General features: G+C 37.6%; 1 protein-coding gene across 6 annotated transcripts in view; it reads left to right on the top strand.

Moving 5' to 3' along the window:
* The window catches only part of KCNIP4 (potassium voltage-gated channel interacting protein 4), a 466,803-nt gene that overhangs the window by 230,345 nt on the left and 223,749 nt on the right, over window positions 1-12,709 (top strand). The window contains exon 1 of one of the 6 annotated variants that reach the window (XM_087737011.1): window positions 3,703-3,825. The exons of the other annotated variants lie outside the window; for them this stretch is intronic. The gene's annotated coding sequence lies outside the window, so the exon portion shown is untranslated. Of the gene's footprint in view, window positions 1-3,702; window positions 3,826-12,709 lie in introns of those variants that run through there. 6 annotated transcript variants of the gene reach the window in all.

Genomic DNA, 12,709 nt, shown 5'->3' with positions numbered 1-12,709 from the left:
TTCTCTAAAAGTCAACAGTGACTAAGTGTGACAGTAGAATGTTAAGACTGGCCTTGGAGGAGATGGCAAATATTTTGGATATGATTAAGTGGATTCATTAGAAATGTAAAGGAAGGGCTGAGACAGTTGTAGTGTTAAGCCAGAATGATGATCTTTGCAACAGTATCCTGAGTGGATAAAAAGAGGATCAAGATAGCACTTGACAAGGACAGAAAAGAGAAGGTCACAATAGTTGAGGAGCAAAACCATAGTCAACCATAGTTGACTGACAGGCAAAAAACATTGAATCTTAGAGCTATTGCACTGAACACACTGAACACATCCAGATATACCCTGGATTTGAGACCATAAAGGGAGAAATAAATAAGAGGTGATACCCAGGTTAAAGGGCTGCAGGACTGATATGGCTAGGAAAGTTTTAGTGAAACTACTTGTGTCCCAAGCATTAGCTCATGCACTTGCACTTTGGCAGAGTAACACAGTCTCTTGAACAATACTCTCTTGAATGGAGAGTGTGGGTCACGTTGTACTAATAGACCTGATGAAGTATAGTGAGATAAGCTGCTGGAGACCTGGTACCACCTGTGGCATCCCACAGTTGTGTGAGGCTTTGAGCATGAACTATTTGAGGCCATGTGTCATTCAGAGCAAATTAAAGCAAATATCATAAAACACCATCCCTTGACACACTCTGACTATCTCAAAATTTGAAATGAAGCTTGATGCATTAGTTCTTCATTGCTGAAGATGCATAGTAGTTTTACAAATGACAGTTAATAATTCTCTTGAAATTCTGTGTGACAGGATTTTCTCTGTAGTTTGGAAAATGATCAATATGTTCCCTCAAGTGCAAACACTTGAAAAATCATTAAGTTTCTTAGGAGAAAAATCCTTGCTATTAAATAGGTAGCACAAACAAATCATGAGAACAGTTGAGCTTCATCTGTGGAATTACAAGAGCCAAGTATTTTTCAGCTTCAGTTTCCACAGAGAGTTTTAAAATATAGTTGTCTGACATTTTTAAGACATTGAACTTTTTTCAAGATTTTTTAATGAGGTTTTTACCTCCAGTAAAGATGGAGTTAATGGAATGCTGTTTTTCCATGTCATGAGAAAATTTCTGTCTTCTAATGACATATAGTTCATGGTCACAGTTAATATGATATCTGCATCAATTTCCAGAAATATACAGGGAGCCATATTCCTGTATGGAAAGGGATAAACTTGAAATATAATTCCATTTTAAGGGCTCCAGAATACCCACATACTATTCAGAAGACTATTTAGAATAACTGACATATTGACACATTTTGTGCTGCTTCTGTCATTTATAGCAACCCAAAACTTCTGAAGAGCGATATTAAGATATTGTCCTGACCTGCAGTTATACTTTTCAACTGAGACTACGTCTCAGTTGGCTGGCGAGGATCTTTTATATCAGAGACTTTGAAAAGCCTGGTTATGAATATTGTAGTACCTAACTTTTCCTATTTTAATCAGTTCTGTAAAAGCACAGGATTTATGCATAGCCATCTAAATATATGCCAAGTGTGAAGAGCTAGAACTTCTCCTTCATGACTACGTCTTGCCCCCCTTCCATGACCAGTCACAATTTGGGTGATATACAATCTCCATGCCAGCCCATGAAATTATTGCTGCCTGCTGACATGGGGCTGAAATGCCTGTTTAGGGAGTCATCATGCAGATCAGTAGTATGGCTTTTTGGGTGGGACTAGGAAGTAGCCTTCTTCTGACATGACTTAAGCATCATCATGTCTGAACTGTGGCAACTCCTTAAGTTGTGACAAGTGAAAAACCTTGGACACAGTTCAGGGTGTAAACTTAGATAAAAGTTGTGAAAAGGTAGAAATAAGGCACTGTGATGTCAAATTGCTGTACTCTTTTTTTTTACCAGTGCTTAATCTGGGAAAGATCCTACGGAAGTCAAGCCACATTGGCTCAATGCCTAGAGGAAAGTTGCAAGGTGTGGGCCATTATAAGATTTAACATTCATAATGGCTGAATACATCATAGCATTTTGTATCTTTTCTTTGGATTCATTAAATATTTACTAAGAAAGAACGTTAAATTAAAACTAGAAGAGAAGAGTTTGTATCTTTTTGCTGTTTTTGCTCAGTGATTTGATGAGCTAGAAGATTTACTAGGTTTTATACTTTTTTAAAAAAAATTATATTTCTGTTATTTTATTCTCTTAATTTCTTATGCTAGTAGTAAATTTAAGAGAGGAAAAGTGTAATAGCAGTTAGCTGCTGAGATAATAAGTATTTGCCTTTATGATATATCAAGATTTTCTGACCCATTTCCTCCTTTAGAAAGAAAGAGTGTTTTACCTCCTTTTAAGATTAAAAACTATAACTTTCTTTTAAATAGATACACAGAATAAATATTTTAATGATTTTATTGGATGTTGGAATATTTATTCAAAACCTGTCTTATTAAAGGTAGGAGAAAAATGTTATTTATCTTTGTAATAAGTTGCAGGGACATCACTTCTAAAACAATCATTAGATTACTCTAGCTTTACAGCATGATTTTTACCCTCATCATATGCATGCTTAAAAATATTATTTAGGTTGTTCTCAGTCAAAATCAAGAAATTGTAGCTTGTATTAGAGGTTCTGTTCTCAGACTTTATGTATGACATGAGACTCCTACTGGTGCTGTCCCATTTCAGCTTTCTCTTGGTGCACGTAGATGTCCTCTTTTGCACCCAGCTCTGCCAGTTAGCTCTACCACTAGCTACCCCCCCTGCCAATGATACCCTTCTCCGAAATCTGTTAGTGCAGCAGTGCATGTGTGCATCCTAGTTTGCTTTATGCAAAGTCATCAAGGTTAGCTCGGATCACTAATCTGAACTTTTTAACCAAATCCAACTGCTCTTGACTTATGCAGGCCAGGCTCCCATAAACTATTTCACTAGGTGGTAAGGAATATCAGTGGATAGTAATCATCCTCATGGAAACCATGATGAAAACCTGAGAGTGGCTTAATAGCATCCAGATGAATATGAGTGCATAAGAAAAGGAAATGTAAAAAAGAAATATAACCATTGCTGGGACTCCATCAGTAGACCCACTCATCACTTCTCAGTCTAAATTGAATGGGTCTTTTTTTCACATTAACATTTCATGATATGTAGCATTAAAGAATAGCAGTAAGATTAATGGTATCAAGGATCTTAGTCATAGTAATGTAAATAGAGTCACTGTATTGTCATTTAGAGCTCCCTCACAGGATGAGAAGTGACCATTTAGATATGTCCATAGCTTGAAATATAACCAGTGACTTCAATTTAATATGTTTACTCTCATGAGAAAAACTAAGAACCTGCAAAATGCTTTGATGAAAAGGAGACAGCATCTATAACACTTTCTAGGCTGAAGCCTTTTATCTGCAGTTATACGTAAGAAAAACACAGCTACATGCTGTTGTGTAAAAAACACCTATATGGCACGGTAATTTATGCATTAATATCTTGCCTCCCATTCCTATTTTCTCCATTCCTACTTATCTTGTAGACCTTTTCCAAATTTAATTCCAAAATATGTTAATGCTTGGGTAGTTAGACAAGAGAGAAAATAGGGTTTCAGCATTTGCAAGTGTGTTAGCTACATTCTTCCTGTCATGTTTTGATAAAATTGTATGGGTAAATGAAGATCACTTTCTTTTTTTTTTTAATGGAAGGCAAAGAAGAAATCAACAGGCCACCTCACTGGTTTTGGCAAGGTACTTGGAGGGAGAAAGAATTATGTCATGAAGTTTGTGACCCTAGCTGTCAATAGACTCAACTCCATTTTTAAACAGGTAGGAATGCGCGGATCAGAGATAGCTCTGTGCTATTTTGCGTGCCTAAAGGAGAAATATCTTTTGTAAGGTTTTGTAAAGTTTTGCTAAAAAGCAATGACCTAATGAGGGAAAGTATATGTAACTGCATATTAGATTACTTGTATGTATGTCAAAAGGAGAAAAAAAAGAAAAAAGGAGATTCTCAGGGCTGGTTTACAGTGCCTGAGAAACCCGTGTTTAGTCACAGCTTTCTTGCAAAGTCCTAGCCTTCCCTGGAGATTATTATTCTTACTGTGCTTTGGCATCCATCTGTAAAACATGTAATACTAATTCCTTCCTTTCTTCTGCACTTTTTCTGCTGTGGCTTGGAAGAAGAGTCAGAATTAGACATAGGTGCAGTAGACCTACACCTCTGGGAAGAACTGTTTTCTTTGCCTGTACTTGAGGAGGCAGATCCCAAACCAGTGGGGTCAAGGTTCGGGGGGCAATGGCAGCTGCCTTCTTTGCAGTACTGCCACCACAATCTCTGCTTTCCAGTTTTCTACTCTCAGCTCTGAGTAAGTGCGACTGTCACAAAAGTAGTAAATATTGGGTCTTTTAAAAAAGTGTTTTCATTTTAACATTTTCAGAAGACCAGTATTAATGAAAGGTATTAATGAAAATGGATATGTCAGTTCGTGTGGCAACGCTGCATGTACCAAAACACAACTTGTATCAGCCTTGGGTAAAGGCATACAGATTGCAGAGGTTACATTGCTGATGGTGATAAATTAGCCCATTTTAGTCCCACATTGAAGGAGAGCTGGACCTGCTGTCCTTAAAGCCATTGATAAGATAGCTTAGAGAGGAAAGATATTTAGCCTTGTTTGGAACAAAGATTAAATGAGAGAAAGACGACGACTGTAAGGAGGAAGTTTTCAGCAAATAAAGGCAAAGATACCCAAGGAAAAGTGGCCTGCAGAAATGAAACAAATACAATATTTAGGATGGAGTGTTAAACCTTAGGTTTTCTGACAGAAGAAGTCTAAGCAGCTTCAGGGAGTCCAGTCCCAAGCAAAAAAGCACAGAATAGTGAGATGTGAACATTACGCTGTATGGATTTATCTATCCACTGCAGGAAAAAAGGTACCTATATTATATCAGTTAGCCCCCTTACTGCCACTTCCTTCCACTATTTTCAGTAATGGTAACACCCATCATAATGCACGTATACCTAGGGGACTTAGAACTTGCTGCCAGTTCTGTCATGACACAATGATTTTTTTGAATCTTATCCAAGGAAAGAAAGAAAACCGAGCCCTTGGCAGTAATTGATTCCAACCGTGTGGGGGACGGTACTCTACCAGACAGGATTAAATTTGTTGCAATTGTTCCCCTGCTCATTTTTGCTGCAATAGAGGTGCTGTTTTTCTAGTGTAAATTGCTTCTTAGTTGCCAAATTATTAAGGGATTTAAAGAGTAAATCCTTAACCACGAATAGCGTTGTGTGCCGCATGTGGCAATGCCACTGTTGCAAACTGTTGTAGATAGGCCAGTGGCTGTTACTGGTGTAAGATACCAGTTCAGTCCTGTGGTTAGTATTTGTGTATTTTGCTGCTAATATTTTCCATGGAAAATACTTTGTTTAGCAAATATTACTGAAGTGAGAAACCATGAAAATTAATGAGCTTGCTTTTCTTTCTCCTTCTCAATCTGTTCTTTCCAATTTTTGTTTTCCAAATAAGCCCACATAATAAGCCTTAAAGAATTTGAGACAGCATATTTTTAATTACAGAAAAAGGATTCTTAATTCACTGCTAAGTATAAAATGCTATGTATTACTTGCCACACGCAACAGTCTGTATCTCATAGTACTGAGGTGGTTATTTACCGGAGAAACTAACTGAGAAGTTGGCAAGTCACGCCCTGTCAAATCCTCCTCTCCAGCAGAACTGGAGAAAGCCACAACTCGACGAGGCGCGGGGCGATCGTCGCTCCGGCTGTCTGTGAATCCACCTTCCCAACGGCAGCGATTTCATCCCGCACCCTCCTCCGCCGAGCATCTCGCCCTGCGCCGCCGGCAGGCCCGGGCTCCGCGCCGCGTCCGCAGCGCGCCCCGCTCCCCGCGTTTCCCGGGCAACGGGCGCTCCGCTCCGCCGCTGCCTCCCGCCGCGCGGCCCGGGGCGCGGCCGCCGCTCCCGCCCAGATGCGCCGGCGGCGGCTCTCCCGGGGGCATCTCCCGGGTGACCTCGGGGGGTCCTCGGGCGGCCGGCCCCTCGCTGCCCGCATGGCTGCCGGGCTGTGGCGGAGCCCGGTGCTCCCGGCAGGCCGGAGGCGATCCGCCTGCCTCCCCTGGCCTCTGCTCGGGTAGACGGGATGCGTTCCCTGCCGCTCCCCTCCCGCTCGCCCCCTTCCCTCGCAGGAGCCTTCTGCGCCTAGTTTAATGGCTTTGCAAAGAAAGCCAGGCAGAAGAGCACTTTCCTCAGTGGCGGTGGTCAGACCATGACCTAACTCATCATGAACTTGGAAGGGCTTGAAATGATAGCAGTTTTGATCGTGATTGTGCTTTTTGTTAAAGTGTTGGAACAGTTTGGGCTGATTGAAGCAGGTTTAGAAGGTAAGGGAGTGCTTTTCAGTGGCTTGTCATTTTTCTGTTCTGGTTATGCTCTTGCGGCGAGGCAAGGGGCACCTGTAAACTGAATGTAAGACACTACCTGGGTCACCTCGAGAGCGATGTGCACATCAGTGGCTGTGTGTGGTTGATGTTAAAGTTGTGGTGATTTTGTTTCGCGGGAAAAATAAACTGGTATCCTGAATACTGCAAGTATAAACTTAGATGTTAAACAGAGATAAATGCCTTAAAATCTGAATCTCTTATTCCTGTTTTAAATCTGGAAATTTAAAGTAGTAGAGGTCAAAGCAGATTTCAGGATGTTAACATGCAACTACAGTTATATTGCCTTAAAATTGTATCGTAATCTGTTCAAAATTGTTTTGTAATCCATTCATGTTAACATCATCTGTAATGGGATTGTGATAATACCAGGATATATATTTTATAGTGTTTAAAAACCTGTTGAATATTTAATTTACTGTCAATATTTTAAAATGTGCTTGAGGAAGAACTACAATCCTCAGATTCAAAATAAGCAACTTGAACATTCACTTAGGGCAATCAAGTGCAAGTTTTATTGCTTGATGCTTTGTTTATCTTAGATCACCTTTCTTCTTAGCAGTATTGTTTGTGTATAAAGCAGTAAAAATGAAAAATAAGAAGCTTACTGTATTTTAAATGTGCTTTTTGTTTGTAAAAGCTAGCAGAATATTGGTTATTTTTACCTTATTTCTAAAAGTGCTGTTATTCTTACCATATGAAAAGTTAGTCTAAAAGACCACTGATTGTAGCATGGTTGATAACGTAATGATATTCATTGCATCCCAGTGTTTTATTAGGTTCCAAACTGAAATGGTCTGTTTCTCAAATATTGAAGAAATATTGTATTCTTAAATCTTCCTGTAAGCTAGCATTTGAGTACAGTGTATATACTTATGCCTCTGAAAAGGGGAACTTTGTTGACTGAGGGATTGTGGTTTCATGTGTTAACGAGTAAGAATATAAGCAAAATTTGCTCCTATGAAAAGGTCTAAAGTAATCCTGTTTACGTAACCCTTGCAAGAAATGCAGTGATTTTAAATAAGGAAGTTCACTCAACTGTTCCTCTGTCTGTGTTGCTCTCTTGTGTGGATTTGCCAATATTGATTACAGAATCTGAAAACCCTGCAGGGACTCACAAAAATAGTTATCAAGTGCATTTTTATAAAGAATTTATCTATCCATTAGAGTGCATTATATTGAGTTTAAATGGCAATGAAGAGATTCCCTTCAAATGTATGAAATTCTATTTTTCTTTTTGCTTTGTGTTCAGTTGTAAATAGAAATGTCAATCAACTTGAGAAATGTTATGATAAAAGTTATCTCCAGCATTAGAGGCTGCAGAGATTCAGAAAAAAAGACGGTATTTACTTTTTAGATTGGTTGGCAGGTTTGTGTGTGCTCTGTCGAGCCTGATTGTCACATCTGGTCAGGTTCCCTGGCAAAATTTAGCACTTGATTGTTGTCTGTACTTGTTTTTATGGCTGGGGCAACTGATAAGGGAAAGGCAATTAGAAATATAGTGAAGCTGCCTGTAAGTGGTTGTAAGATTTCTGTAAGAAATAAGTTTCTTGTGCAGCTGCCTGTTTTGTCTGCCTCACTGGCCAAAAAAACTGGCAGTCTGCGTGTGCACAGAGTCTTCAAGTTTCTTCTTACCTAGTGCAGGACAGGTTTCCAGCATGCCAGCTAGAGGAAACCACAGGAAGACATACGCCCCATTCCTCTGTGGCGTTCAACTGCTGTGAATGAGATAAGAGGCATGTTACATGGGAATCAAGTAATAGATACAAAGAATGATGTATGAAAATGGGGCTTAGCTAAATTGCACAGGCTTACAAATTTGTTTTCTCGTAGTTCAGGAACAGGGAAGGTTTATTCAGTAATAATCTGTAACACAGTGCACCCAAAACAGGGTGCTAAATCTGAACTCTCTAAATCATACTGAAGCTTTGGTAGAAATCTAGGTTTCAGAATTAGTCTCTATCATGGTAAGAAAAGCGTGAAGCTAACTTATCTTCCTTCCTACACTGGTTTATCATGATTCTGAGCTTTGTGAACCACTTCCACATTAATTTGGAAGAATCAGGGGCAATTTATGCAAATCAATAGCAAAATCTCATTTTCCCCTTTTCAGTGTCATAATAGCTATCATAAGTGTAAGTAATATTCTGCTTTCTTCAGACCCTTCCATACAAATTATATGTATAATAATAGTATGCGATTATTTTTATTATTTATGAAAAGAATAAAATATTTTCGAATAAAAATTGTATATACTTGCTTATACTTATTTTCTAATGTGCTGCACTCACTTAGTTAACAGTATGCTTTCTGTGGTTTTGCCCAGTTGCCTTCAACTACTGAGTGATTCTGTTGTTGTAGGAGAAGTATTTTCAAATAGATGTTTTTAATATTGTATGACAGCTCTTAAAGTGATATGTAGCAGAATAGATTTGTACACTTTTGTTGTTTGTGGGTTGCAGAGACTTTATTTCTAGGTTAAATATTATTTTATGATGTATTGCACTCACTTAGGTAACAGTATGCTTTCTGTGGTTTTGCCTAGTGGCCTTTAACTGCTGAGTGGTTTTACTGTTGTTATAAAAGTATTTTCAAATAGATGTTTTTAATATCGTATGACAACTCCTAAAGTGATAAGTACCAGAACAGATTTATTCACTCTCATGGGTTGTGGATTGCACAGACTTTGTCTCTAGGTTAAATATTTAACTCTTCATGAATTAGGTTATGTCCTCCTTAATAAACTTTACTGTTTTTTTAAAACAGTAATGTATTAGGTGTAAGGAGTAATGTATTGATTCCTAATGAGGAAAGTTTGTTCACACCCAGATATAAATTTAAAATTAATCATATTTCTCGTATGGCAAGTTTTTCTAAAAGTCATTCACAATTCAAATGAGGTACAAGAACTGAACAAGTCGAATATACAGTATGTTAGCATAAGATTATGCAATATTCAGGATATCAGTTTATATGATTTCAGTATACTTTTAGTACATTTCTGAAAAGATTATAGTCTTCATATATAAGGATCATATGAACTTGGTCAAGATACAGAAGAGGTTTTGTATGTGAATATCTTCCTTGTACGTCAGTTATTCTGGGTAAATTGTTGGAGACAAAGTGGTTGAAGCATCATGAGACCAGCCCTTTCCTGACTTAAAATGGTTTTATCTGAATGTTTCTTGGGAAACCTGGATTGATTTTCAAAAGCCAAATCACTTATTAATTAAATAAACAGCAAAATAAACTCCTCTTCAACAATGTAAGCATTGAAATCTACATCATTAGGGATGAGGTTCAGAGAAGAAATGTGAAGGATATGAGTGATCAAAAATATTTACATAAGAATACCCTGTTTGTTAGGAAATAGTCTTATAGCAGTTAGTACCTCTAACACGAGAAAAGAGGGCATAGAAGTAATCACATATGTTACTGTGAAATGTGGATTCCATGTTTCTATATTATTGATATCTACCTAATATCCTTGCTTAGGAGCCGTGAGAGTGGTGGTAATAGAACTTTACAGCTAAAATTGTAATAATTGATTTAAATTACTGAAACATATGATTCCTCTAAAATGTCAAAGCAGCTTCTAATCCCATTTTAATAATCCTGGCTATTGACAACTTCCCATTCAACAGAGCAAAACCATGGACACATAGAGAGTTGCTTGTGATATTTACAACTGTTTTTGACAAGGACTGGATATGACTGGAAACAAGGCTGAAGTTACTTGCAGTAGCTCTGAAATTAGCAGCCACTGAAGCTGTTTTGTCATCCAGGCCATGATCTGCTGGGAATTTCAACATTTCCACAGCGATGTCCCTCTTCACAGTGTTGTTCACGGATGGAAACAGAGGAATATTCATGTCAGAGGATTCATAATCACTAGCACTTCATGCTAGAAATAGCTTGTAATAAATACAGGGGCTTTTCTGGATTTTCTTAAGATCAGTCTTGATGTCAAAGAGAGTTATGCACGTAATTATGAAGTACGGAAGCAATCATGAACCAATGTATGAAATGATTAGCTTGAGCTGACAGTGTGCAAAAGAAAAAGAGATGATAGAAATTTTAATATTAGCAATTTCAGGCATTCCTTAGAAGTAATTCGTTCAATTAAGTCTTCATATATAACAAGATAAATTGAATTAAAACAGCTGTTGAAACAACTACTCAGATGTGGGCGAGTGAGCAGTAGATAGAAATCTTTAACATGGAACTCCAGTGATTTTTCTTGATTAAATATTTCTGCTCAAACAGCACTAGCAAGTCATTTGTAGACAGCAGCATGTATTGTAGTTGATTTGGAGATATGCACGTGAGCACCTGACCAGGTTGTGCATCCTGCATGGCTGATCAACAGGCCACTACTGGGCAGAAAGAATAAGGAAAGCTATTCCCCTTCTGTTTTTTTTTTTCATACTAGAAACCTCAAGTTCTGCATACAGTTTTAAAAAACAGAAATAAGCAGGTAAGAAAAGAAACTTGCTAGCCAAGGGAATTTGTAATGGCTGCCTTCAGCCCTTAGTGGCCTGCTTTAAGCAGTCTGACGTCTCAGAATCATCTTCTGAAGGCTGGTCCATTGTTGCTGAAAAGCCTTCTAGTGTTCCCAGGTCAGTGTCTGCTTTAGAGCTTCTTTTCTCAAGACTAATTGTCACTCCTGATGATAATGTGCTTGCCTAGTGCTTTATTTCCACAGAGATCAAAGTAGGTGAATACTGTAAATGCAAATGGAGAGATGTCAGAGAAACAGATGGATAAAGAGCACTACACTCTCAGTTATCAATACAATACCTTTTGCAAACTTACTAGTTTATGATTAACCTTTTTTTATAAAAGAACAAAAATATTAGACCCAAGTAAGCAGAGAGCTGATCAGAGAACTCTCAATTTTCCTCAGTTCATGAACACAAGGGTCTCATTCCTGTTGCAGTTTGGTTGTTAGTTATCTCATATAGAATGGACTTTGAATAAATGGAAGTTGTCTCATCTACTATGAAATGGAAGAATGCTAGAACCTTATTGCTCAGTTTTACTCTTTTGTAATTTTAGGTGATAACCTAGAGAATTTTATGAGAATAACCTGGGTATAAGAAAGAGATGGGATTCTGGTCTGTTTTATCTCTCCCAAGGAGACAACTTCTGATATTTACTTCCCCTACTTCCTACTGGCTACTCAATATAGAATTTATATTTTCAAAGTATCTGTTTTATTTATTTACTTTGAATCAGTAAATGCTACATTCCTACTCTCAAAGAGCTACCATAAGCAAAGGAAAATTATATACCGCACAGTGTTTGCTTATCACTGTAAATGCCTTTACTTTTATATCTTCTCTACAAGGCTGAATTCCCTTTTAATGAAAATCTATAAATGCCCTCTAGTTACATTTATTGACTCTCTTTTTTCACTTTTTTCACTGTCTTAGCTGTCAGTAAACATGGGTGGTACAAATCGAAATAAGCATAATTTCTACCAAGTTTTGAAAACTTTTATTACTTTTCAGTACTTAAGGCTGAAATAGCTAAAAAAAAAACCTATGTCTTTTTTAATTATCAAAAACCAATAAAACTTCAATTGATGTTACGGATTTTTTTTAAGCAAGATATTTAGAGCTAATTAGTTTCATGGTCTACTGAGTAGAAGAGTTAACATTTTCTAAGAACACAGTTTTGTCAATGATTAGGGGAAAAATGACATACTGAACTTGGTAGGCAGAGGAAAATAACCTGAATAATGAAATCAGGTGTACCTGTTCTGTTTAGAAATATATTAGTGCCAGTAATACTTTCTGCACTTTTTTTTCCTGTGGAATTCAAAATGCTTTACAGCAGTAAATAGAATTATCTCCTGATACATGCAAAATATCAGAAAAATTAAGCCAGAGAGTAGTAAATTTCACAAGTTTATACATGAAGTAAAAAGGAGTTGTTAGATCATGTGCTTTAAATTCCTGTATGCCATAGGGCCATAACTTTCATGCACTGGCTTTTTTGATTAACCCCGTGGCATGATTTGACTAAACCATGAAATGTGTTTGATGAAAGGAGAGACTAAGTGAGCACAAGTGATCTTTTGTGTTTGGGATCTATCCGTTAAGGTCAGTGATATTCTCAAATTGTGAGAGTTACAGGCTTTCTAAAGTTAGGTGGGGTCAATCCAAAACCTTGACATGTTCTGAAGATGACAAGGAAGTAGGAGAAATCACTCCATTTCACAATTATTTCCTTTTTGCTATTGTT

The sequence above is a fragment of the Nipponia nippon genome, unplaced genomic scaffold (genome assembly GCF_047370975.1).
Source record: "Nipponia nippon isolate SJK-2023a ecotype South Korea unplaced genomic scaffold, ASM4737097v1 scaffold_6, whole genome shotgun sequence".
Taxonomy (NCBI): Eukaryota; Metazoa; Chordata; class Aves; order Pelecaniformes; family Threskiornithidae; genus Nipponia; species Nipponia nippon.
Note: the sequence above shows the minus strand (reverse complement) of the source record. Positions and strands in the feature narration are given on the sequence as shown.